A 10,696-nucleotide genomic window follows, 5' to 3' on the forward strand; every position below is an offset into this window, starting at 1 on the left:
ATCTTGGCATAAACGAATATACTTCTTCATCATTGTTACCACCACCTGCCGCCATCTTATTAGATCAATAATTGATGGGCGTGACTGTCTTGCCTTAGATCTTAGGTTCGTTTTATCTCCGTAAAGTAATGGAGATCAGAATAAATTAATTTTGAAACGTTTGGCTTGCCATACCCCAGTACTTTCTGGGTGTAATGTAGTGAAGAGTAACAAAGAATAGCGAAGTAAAAAAGTACCTACGAAATTTTATGTGCTACTCAGCTTTTTGATTGCACCATACTGTAGCTTTTTCTTATAGATAGCAAGCATCTAAAATCTTTTAGACGATGACTAAAGGCACCTTTCTCTGCCACAGACTCAAACACTGTGTTGAAAGTCATCCTGCATGAGTCCTTTATCGTCCTGAAACTTGGCCTGTAGTGTAACACATTATCAAATTCAGTCTTGTCTGCTTTGTTAATTTTTAAATTTAGCAATTGTAATGTATTACCATTAGCAATTGAATTAGAATCAATGATAACTATTGTTAAATGGCACTTCAAGCAACATATTAACGGGGATATTAGGAGCATCATTCAACCATGCAATTCCATGAATATGAGGACTCCCTCGGTACTGATACTCAATCCTAAACCAATAATCTTTTGCTTTAAACACCTTTTAGATTATTTCTATGAAAGTGGATATCCTGTGATAAAAATGCCAACCTACAAGACAAGGATTGCCAATTAAAGCTTTTGATTTTCGTGTTGTCGATAAAGGATCAATATTGAAAATATGTGCCAATTGGGGCCATTGGCAGTCTGCAGCACTGTAAAAATATGGCCAGTAAACCCCTTTTTTGTACCTCTTAGACAAGATCCAAAATGAAGAACACTTTTAGAAAATTCAACGCTAGCTAAGCTTTTGTAATTCTTGAACTTTTAAGTGGCTGTCATGTATATTGTTTTACATAAAATCTTTGTGTGCAAAGTCTCATTTCAGTATTCAAAGCAAAATATCTATTAAAAATTAATAATAATGACGATAAGTTCTACCTAAAACATGGATGTTTCGAAAATCTTTGGTCTTCATATAAATATTTGAAATACATGTATAGTAACCAATATTTACATTTCGTAATTTCAGTGCTATGAAATCAGCATCTGAAATTGGAAATAGATTTGGAAATGCACAACTGATGTTATTATTAACAGCTTCCTTATTTTAAATTCCATTGGTTAATGAAGGAATATAGTGTACTTTTATTTTCGTCAACAAATGAACAATATTGGAGAATTCTACTCAAGGGGTGCCTGCTGCTAGCTATTGAGGGAAATGGGTGTCATAGTTCTGCCATCCTAAAGCTGTAGGATAAAGAAAGGATCCACGTGAGTGGAGCATCAATAAAATTTCCTCATTTTAGAAGAGACTGGCATCAGTTGTGACAAACTCACAATCAATGATAAATTATTAACTAGCATCTCCTTTATTGTCTCTGCTTAAATCTGCTTGACGACTTTTGCTACAATAGGGGTTTGTGAGGTGGCCAGAGGGACCAGCGACACCTTGGCAGAAGGAGAAGGCATAACATGCAGCAGCGATCCCTAAGGGTTGTTGAGGGAGCTATGCCCTACTGTAAAGAAGGGCAGGGTGTGTGCCACTGAAGTGCCAGCAAGGAAGGGTCAGCCAGGCAGAACTTATGTAGCGTAAAGTTATGATGAAATATAAATATGATAACACAACAATTGATTAACATAATAATGAAATGATAAATATGATAACACAACGATTGATTAACATGTATGAATGGTTAATATAAGTAGATAAATATTGTCATTAATGTTTCAGTAATACACGGCTTATATGCATTGCCTATGACCCCTACTGTGCCTGCATCTAACCCTTGTTACTTTTGAATTGACGCGTAAAGACACTCAGCATTTTTGGTAAAGTTTTTGATACACTTCTAGAGGTTACAAGTGTATCAAATGGGGAAGATGTTTTATTGAGGCTCCTATAATGAAATTTGAGGTCAATTGTCAAAACATTTTAGAAACATTAGTACTTTCCTCGTGCAGTAATGAAATCCCGCCCCAAAGAAGACCCCTAAGAGTTTCAACATAGCTAACATGTTGATTGCCATGACCTCTTCATTACTAATTCCTTCTGTGCAAATTGATAAGGATCCAGCACCTTTTTGTAGAGCCTTCATTATGTTGTCAATTATTTGTGACCTTTTTACTGCTTCTGGCCAAGCTCTCTGGCATCTTATAGGCACTCAATAATTCCAACCCTGCATCAGTAGTTGTAGTAAACGGCCACGATCAGTGTCTCCTTTATGGTCTTTTTTGTTAAATGACAACATAATCCTTCTCTCTTCCAAAGCAAGTTTTTTGTGATTAGTATAGCTATCTCCTAAATTATCCTTGCCTCCTTCATATCCTTGACTCCTTCACAGATGCAGCATCTCTCATCATGCCAATCACATTGTTAGGATGTATGCTATAGTTGATTGATAAAATATCGATGATTTCTTAGTTAATTTTTCATTGCATGGGGATAACATATTCATATGTTGCCCAGGGATGGAGGCATTTCTAACCAGCCAACACCATGCATGTGTATGTGGACTACCTTTATGCTGGTATTCAAATCTTAACCAATAAATAGTCTTTGGCTTTTGAAATACTCTTATAAAAAACTTTCATAAATTTTAGTACATGATTGCATGTAAAAACCAATTAGCAAGACACGGATTAGTCCTTATAATGTTCGTTCAACCATGTTATTAAATATTTGTTTTGCTTACTTTCCACTTTCAATTTTATGTTGCATCTCTGTTGTCGGGACTAAATTAGAAGCTTCCATCATAGTATATCACATGGCTTCTTTTGTTGTTATGGTAGAAATGCTAACAAATACATATGGTACAGCCAGCTTCACAGCATATGTATTCATGATAGAATCTGGAACAAAGAACTTATGTGCATTATTCACCGGCCAGGAATCTTTAAGCTTTACATCGAATTTTAGTTCACTTTTTTTTCTTCAAGTCCATCATTATATATGAATGCTGACAAGGTGGCATTTCTTGCATCTATCATATCATAAAAGTGGTAAACATATGTCCCAGGTTTGAGTCTTTTCTATTTACCACTAGCATTACGATCGCTTGCAATAGTACATGGCGTAAGTACACTAGGCAAAACACTTGATGAGATCTCATTTCTGACATTTGTGTCAATAAGAGAAATTTCCAGTATTGCTGGATACAATAAATCCACAAGAAAAAAGGACCTAGTAAAATTTAAGTAAAATACAAATAGAGCACTAATTTCCAGACAGCAAAAGAACATGATTCCAAGTCCTAATCTTTGCATCCCAGACCATTCCCCAGCCTACAGTCATTGGGGTGGACGTAGGCTGGGGAATGGTCTGGCTAGTGAGACTAATAAGTACCTGGCCTAACTTCTTGAGCTAGATCTTCCATCATCAGGTGAAGCAGATTGTTTACTGACTTTACTCTTTGCTAGTAATCACGTGCACGCATGCAGTCATAGATATTAGAGTAAATGAAAGGGATTGGAAACGGGGGGCGTAGGCTGGTTGATGTTGCTATTGGTTACCAGCCCAATACCAGGTTGATTTCCCATCTCCTCCATTAGTGAGGCTGTACTGCAAGGACTTCAAAGGATATTTATGGAGATCCAAGGGGACGCTTACTTATGATATACCTACCATACCATATAGAAAGTGTTGGACTACCTGCAGCAAGGTTTTTACTTATGCAACGCTATTTTGCAACGAGTTATAAGTACAACAAAATTTTTTCACTTTTTGCCCTTTTTCTGTTGTAACAAACTCATGCTTCATGGATTCTAACTCTAACTAGTATCATTCCATATGCAAATGAAAGCTCTTTCATATGATTATAAAGATCTTGTATCTTACTCTAGCTTGTTTTCAAAAAAGGAATTATAGTGACAAAAAATACATTTTATGGTTTTAAAAGTGCCATAACATGAACATAGTAAAATTATTTATACAAAAGAAAACAGAATTATAAAGAGGAAACATTAAGCTTCTTGATGCATTAATTTCACTTGCATAGGAACACTTATTCGCGAGATATTGCTCCTAAAAGAAAGGAAATCAAGGGTAAATTGTGACAAAAAATTTCAACAAGCCTCTGTCAGCCTAGCAGCAATACAAATGAATGGAGGTTAGGCTACACCCATGCTTCTGTTTCCAATCCCTTTCATTTACTCTATTATCTATGTTGCATCTGAGCATGCGCAGCCACACCCCTTATGATAACGCGGCGCCCATAATAATTAAAAACATGGCTCCCATTGAAGAGCACATGCTTGTGTAGGCAGTGATAGAGAGTGCAGTTTTTCCCCTTTGGTAAACTTTTCAGAAGTTGTGGACTTGCGCATGGCCAGTTGGAGTAGAATGGTATAAAAATTAGCCCTGTAGCATTCACCAAACACCATGATACCCTCCATTAACTGGATTGACAGAAGATGATGAAGACGAAAAAAGTGGAATGAACAAAACGGGAAATTTGCCGAGTTTTCACTTTCCTCTTAGACAAGGTTTAGAGCCACGCTAGTGGTACCATTGGAGTCCTCTGGTCAAGATAAGGTCCTCTAAGAAGTCTGGTAAGCATAGAGCTGGTTTTCCCGGTAAAGCAAGGCTGCAAAAAAGTTGTGGCAGCCATTTATTTTGGGAGTGAATTCTACTTAGTAACGCAGTAGCGTTACTAATAAGTGAACTATCTTTATGCTGGTATTCAAATCTTAACCAATAGTCTTTGACTTTTGAAATACCCTTATAAAAAACTTCCTGAATTTTAAGACATGATTGCATCTAAAAAATCAATTGTTAAGACACGGAGTAGTCCTTATAATGTTCATTCAACCTGGAATTGGTGGTAGGATCACATATTGTCAGCTGTAACTTGCTTAACTTTACTGTGGAACAGCATCAACAATTTCACCTCTTTTTTCATACTCTTTTCTGCAACATCAATGGAAACATTTGTGCTGGAATTAGTGGTAGGATAATAAAATGAAATGAAAGTTCACATAATCATGTTTACTTTACAATGGATAGTAGTAATAGACTAGGGGTCCTTATAGCACCTCAAAGTGATGGGAGATCAACAGTCTGACTCAGGCGCCTTATAGGCAGAGCTTTTGGACAAGCAGAAGCAACGTGATCCGGACTGGAAAAAGGGCTCCATTGCAGTTTAGGTCCTACCAAATTAATTAATTAATTACATCAATTAATTGAGTGACGTCACTTCCGCAATAATAATTTTTAATTTAATAATAACAAATAATTAATAAAATAATTATATTAATTTTTTTAGTTAGGGATTTGGGTTTAGTTTTTTTTAGTTTAGTTTTAGTTTAGGTATTAGGGTTTAGGGTTTTGGGTTTAGTTTTTTTTAGTTCAGGGTTTTGGGTTTAGTTTTTTTTAGTTTAGGGTTTTGGGTTTTGGGTTTAGTTTTTTTAAATTAAAGTTTATAGTGGATATTGTTCTTTAATAGCATCTATTATAGACTCAAAATGGTCTGTATCATTGAATTTCCTTCTCCAAAGGAACTCTTGTAAATAAGTCGAAAAAAGCTCACTAGAAGTGTTCATTACTCCTGTGCTTCGCATCATCCTTTTAACTTGAGACCATGTGCTCTCTATGGATTGTGTATGAGCACCATTAATAGGATTTATAAAGTTCAGAGAATAGTTGACAGTTAAGTGAATCATTCCACTTGAAGCTAGAGAGGAATACGCTCTCCATTTGTCACTTATAATGGTGGTACTAGGTCTGACATGTTTAAAAATTATTGGTAGCAATGTTGCTGCTGAGCGATCAGGAACTTCAACCATAAAACATTCTCCTGTACCTTGTTCTATCCCACCAAAAACCCAATGACCTTCCACATATCTTCCTCTATTATATTTTCTTCTTCCAATTTTCGATTCGTCAATCTCTACAATCGCTTCCAGGGCTACCAATGGTTGTTGGGTGGTCAATGAAATATTGTGCACATACATCTCTTAGAAAGTTGAACCAATCAACGATAGTATGCTCATAGTGGCCTGTTTCATGCATAGTGACATGAATTGTTGCTTTCCTGGACCACCAATATATTATGTCCACAATTTCGTTAAGCTTCAAGTGAATTCCGGAGAAGAATGATTCATTTTGAACAGAAATAACAGCTTGACACCCCTTTTGAGGACTTCTCCAGATTTTTGATTCCTTTTTGGTGACAATTCTACAAGGTGTACTGCATTTCTTGCAGTTCATGGCATTGGCTAAGAGATTATTATTCATTAGCCATATCATAGCTTTGTCTTCATTATATGTGATAGAAGCATAAAGAGACTTGTAATTCATCATACTTTTTAATAATAATAAATTAAAAAATACATAGCAACATTACATTAGCAACAAACAATTAAAAATTATTATTGCGGAAGTGACATCACTCAATTAATTGATGTCATTAATTAATTAATTTGGTAGGACCTAAACTGCAACGTGCCTGGAAAAAGTGCTGCATATGTGAGAATATTTGCATTTGATGTGCTGGCAATAGCCATTATTAAACTTCTTGCATGCCTCTTTGGAGGGGTATGGGTGTACTCTCCCTGACTTTAAGGAGGGAGCAGAGGCCTTCCTATCCCAGGTGGCTGACACACAGTCCCCAGTTTTATGGTCAGACTGCAAACAGAGAGAACAGCATGAGACATCCTGTGAAGCAACGGGATGGAGAACTGAAATGGAGGGTTATACTTAAGTCCATTCTAGGAGAGTGCCTTGTGGCAAGCTGTTGACAAAACTGGGTGTCGTAGTTTTGCCAACCTTAACCCCCCACGTTTCCAGTAGGGCTGCAAAATAATTTGGCTATAGGTGACAACCTGTTTTGTCAAGAGATGGTCAGCTATGAAGGAAACCAAGCAGAAAATCCACGTGAGAGGATTGTTAATTTTTTCATTTTGGATGTGGCTGGCAGCAGTTGGGAAGAAAAAGAGGATACAGCAGAAACTATGCTAGAGTAATTCAACCTTTCTTTGAAATGAGCTTTAAACTTAAGCAGATTCACATCAATAAACAGCAATGCGTCCTTGATAGAACTAGGATACTCTATATTGAAGGCATAATCAATTGCTTGCAACGAAAATATGGCACTTTTCAATGAAGAACATTCATAATACAGCTTCTGTTCAATCGCAATAAAGAATTGGGGTAGAACTTACTGTCAACATATTTTATAATATATGAGTGATTATTGCTTGTGTCCACAGCTTCTTCAGGTGATGTACAATGCTACAAAAATTGATTAATTAAAAGTACAAAATAAATATTTTAGGGTGATGCATCTAAAACAAAATGGAATGTCCACAGCATCTGAGGTAATCCTTAATTTTTTTTCTGACTTTGTTAGAAAATAAGCAAGGCACCTGAGAGCAGTCATTTCTGTTCACAGCAGCATTTATCAATTAGTATACATGCAATAAAATCTCAAGTACCTGTATTTTTGTCTAAATCACATAAGACGTGTTTCAAACCAACTGTCTCCTTGCAATGTGTTGCTTATTCAATTAATCTATGCTGCTATATAGCCCATGCAGTTCCTACTAAATGTTTCTTTTTGACATTGTTTTTCAACAGTCATTTTGAAGTCAAGGACCATCTAAATTAAGATAATCCTTTTGAAATTATTAAAATTATAACTAACATATGTAGCTTTTCTCAATAGAGGATATTTGTCACAATCTGATACTAAACATGAATTTTGATAAATGTAGGGGGCAGGGTATCTGGTGGCCTGTACTAGTATACCTGTACTTTGAAGGTAAGTAAACAGAAATGGAAGCTCACCTCTCATTAGTCCATCAAATACAGTTTTGACCTCCCTCCTTACGTTATCCTCAGTCATTTGATCATGCATAAAGACCCATCATTCTAAAGAGACCCAAACTGAACAGATGGTCATGGCTACTGTACTGCCATTTGGTATTAAGTGAGAAGTGGTAACCTTTCCTGGTTTTCTCTCTCTGACAACTACTAGGACTGGATAGAGGGGGTGTGGAATCCATTGACTGCCTTCTGAACTGCGACAAAGCAGTTGTAACTAACTCATCCTCTTCCAAACTATAGTAATGACTTGTGACAATCCACCAAATTTTTTCTGAGTTGACTGAAGGCATCTATAAAAATTGTGCAAAAGATAATCAGGCAATAGATAAAGGAAAAACCTTTAAAATCTTGATTTCACGATCACTATTGCATTCAACATGAGGTGACGTAGTTTGCACTCTGTCATAAACGATAGGTTTACCTATAAACAATAAAGGATTGAACCTCCAAATAAGCAGCTAGTTGCCATAGTTGCTCACAAACTAGACCAAAGTACGACATGCAGTACAGGGACTATGGTTAAATTTCATGAAAACAAACTTTTCTGAACCTTTCCAATTGTTTCCGAATCTCTAGTATCCAAAATGGAGGATGATGTCTGATATTCTTGCAGTAATGGAACCATTGGAGCACTATAGAAGATTAAAGAAACCTAAAGATATCATTATGTATTAATTTGCACATTCAGCATTACCATAACATGCACTAATGTCATCATTTCATCATTGCAGTGTACACATTGCAATAATTTGTAACTTACTCATAGCTTGATACAGGCTTGTCAGGAGATCGAGTCATTAGCTAGAGGCACATCAGCATTGATGGCATCCTCATCCTAAAAACAATTTAAAAGCAGAGTTGTTTCAGTGACCTCAATCACAACCCAGTGCTACACGATGTAGACAATGACTATGAGAACATTGACCCAATGCGCTACTTTGCATGTATATTGGCCATAAGTGAAGAACGGACAATTGTAGCCAGGTCATAAACATAAGATTAACTATCACTGTAACAAAAGCATTTAGGAGAGGGTAATATTAATGGAAAAAAGGCACAGTTTAAGGCAGAGACAGAAAAGGTCAGGTTTAACTTTTACATAAAGAATTTATGTACCATGCCACATCACTGTAATAATGATTAGTGCCAACAGCTAACATAATGACTAACAAGCATTAAATGAAAATGAAACTAAGTAGAGCTAGGAAAGGTATGTGAAACTCACAACACAAGTCAATCCTGACTTAACTGGCAATTTTGGTGATAGACCCTTGGCCAGCTCCATTGATTACAGCTAGAATATTTTGCATTGGTACTACCTTAGGGTGGGTATTAATTGCGACACTTAATTTTAGCCAGTGTACTTATAAATGCTAATTCAACCAGCCGCTAATAATAATTATTGTACTTGTGTCAACAAGTACACAGGATAGGCAAGATCTGTATCAAGATATAGTCAGTTTCAGTTGAGAAGAAACCACCACCACCCCCTTTAACTTTTTTGTTACTTAGGCTAGCTATTTGAAACTTGGTATACTTACATAACAGGTTCTTCTGAAAATCTGTACCAATTTTGGAGTCTCTAGGTACTCTGGAAGGTTCTAAAAGAGTTTTTCTGGTGCAGATGAAAGAGAGCTGCCATTACGTATTATTTCTAATTGATGACATCACAAAAGCGTCATGCATGCATAATATTTGCATGTCATTAACACGTGGTTAAATTAATTTTTCACACCTTTTAATAAAATTTAATTTTTATTTAAAAATGATTAATTTCTCAATGAAAAATAGTAAATATAGCAGTGTTCTTGCACCCTAGACAAGGGTAATGGCCAGTACCATCGCGAATAGGTGACACTGCATCACTGGCCCCTTACCCTATCACCCTATGAGGCTGCTATGTTGAGAAACGACAGCATTTTCACAAAAAGGCCATGGAAGATTAATCGACAAATAAAGCAGGTATTCACTCACAAGCCCTCTACTGCATTAAGCACAGAGGGCTGTTTTAGTCCTCTAGCATTAAGCAGTGGACTGTTTCCCCACCTAATTTTAACGGTATTCTTCAAGTGGGTATTAACTCACAAGCCCTTTACTGCAATGAAGCAGTGGACTGTTTCCCCATTGTTTAGCCTCTAACTATCAACATCTGAGTCATCTGAGCTATCAGAATCACTGATGTCACTCTCCTCCATATCAAATTCATCTTCATCATCTTCTTCATCAACATGAATGATGAATTCTTCAACTTGCCTCCAATTTTCTAATCTATCAGCTGCGAAATACGCATCTTCCACTTTTTCATGAGTGTGTTTTATTAGATCTGACCACCTTTGGGGAGTTACTTCATGAAATCCTTCATCTACTAGTTTTGTAGTGCTGTTAGTGTGAAATCTTTATTGTTACTTTTAGCATAATGTTTGACTTGTGACCATGCCATTTCTATTGGATTTTGTTCACAATGATAAGGAGATAGTCTTACAACTTCATGTCCTTCTGCTCTAGCCATTTTGTCTGTTACATATTTTTTATATTTTTGCTTATGTTTCTTAATGAGAGCATACAGATTTGCTTAATACATCTAGCCGGTAAAAGAATACCATGATTTGTTAGCCAGGTAATCATATCTCCTTTTCTCCAATTGCTAGTGGGCAAAACTTCTTGCCTTCTGGAATGGTATGATGCATTATCCATCACAATTATTGAGTCTGGTGGGATATTCTTCAATAGTTTATCTTCAAACCACTTTTCAAATATTTGATGGTTCATTTCTTCG

At 36.3% G+C, this 10,696-nt stretch overlaps 1 long non-coding RNA gene across 4 annotated transcripts; it reads right to left on the bottom strand.

Moving 5' to 3' along the window:
* Positions 1 to 7,217: 7,217 nt before the first annotated feature.
* LOC109593820 (uncharacterized) lies at positions 7,218 to 10,690 on the bottom strand. 4 transcript variants are annotated; one of them, XR_002191165.1, is made up of 4 exons: positions 8,259 to 10,690; positions 7,882 to 8,210; positions 7,739 to 7,828; positions 7,218 to 7,693 (listed from the first exon to the last, which is right to left on the bottom strand). It is a non-coding gene; the product is annotated as an uncharacterized LOC109593820 (long non-coding RNA). The 4 variants fall into 4 exon arrangements; XR_002191164.1 differs by having other exon boundaries at positions 7,739 to 7,833; XR_002191163.1 differs by having other exon boundaries at positions 7,218 to 7,326; positions 7,530 to 7,693; positions 7,739 to 8,210.
* Positions 10,691 to 10,696: the final 6 nt, after the last annotated feature.

Source organism: Amphimedon queenslandica, unplaced genomic scaffold, assembly GCF_000090795.2.
Source record: "Amphimedon queenslandica unplaced genomic scaffold, v1.1 AMPQUscaffold_13504, whole genome shotgun sequence".
Classification (NCBI taxonomy): Eukaryota; Metazoa; Porifera; class Demospongiae; order Haplosclerida; family Niphatidae; genus Amphimedon; species Amphimedon queenslandica.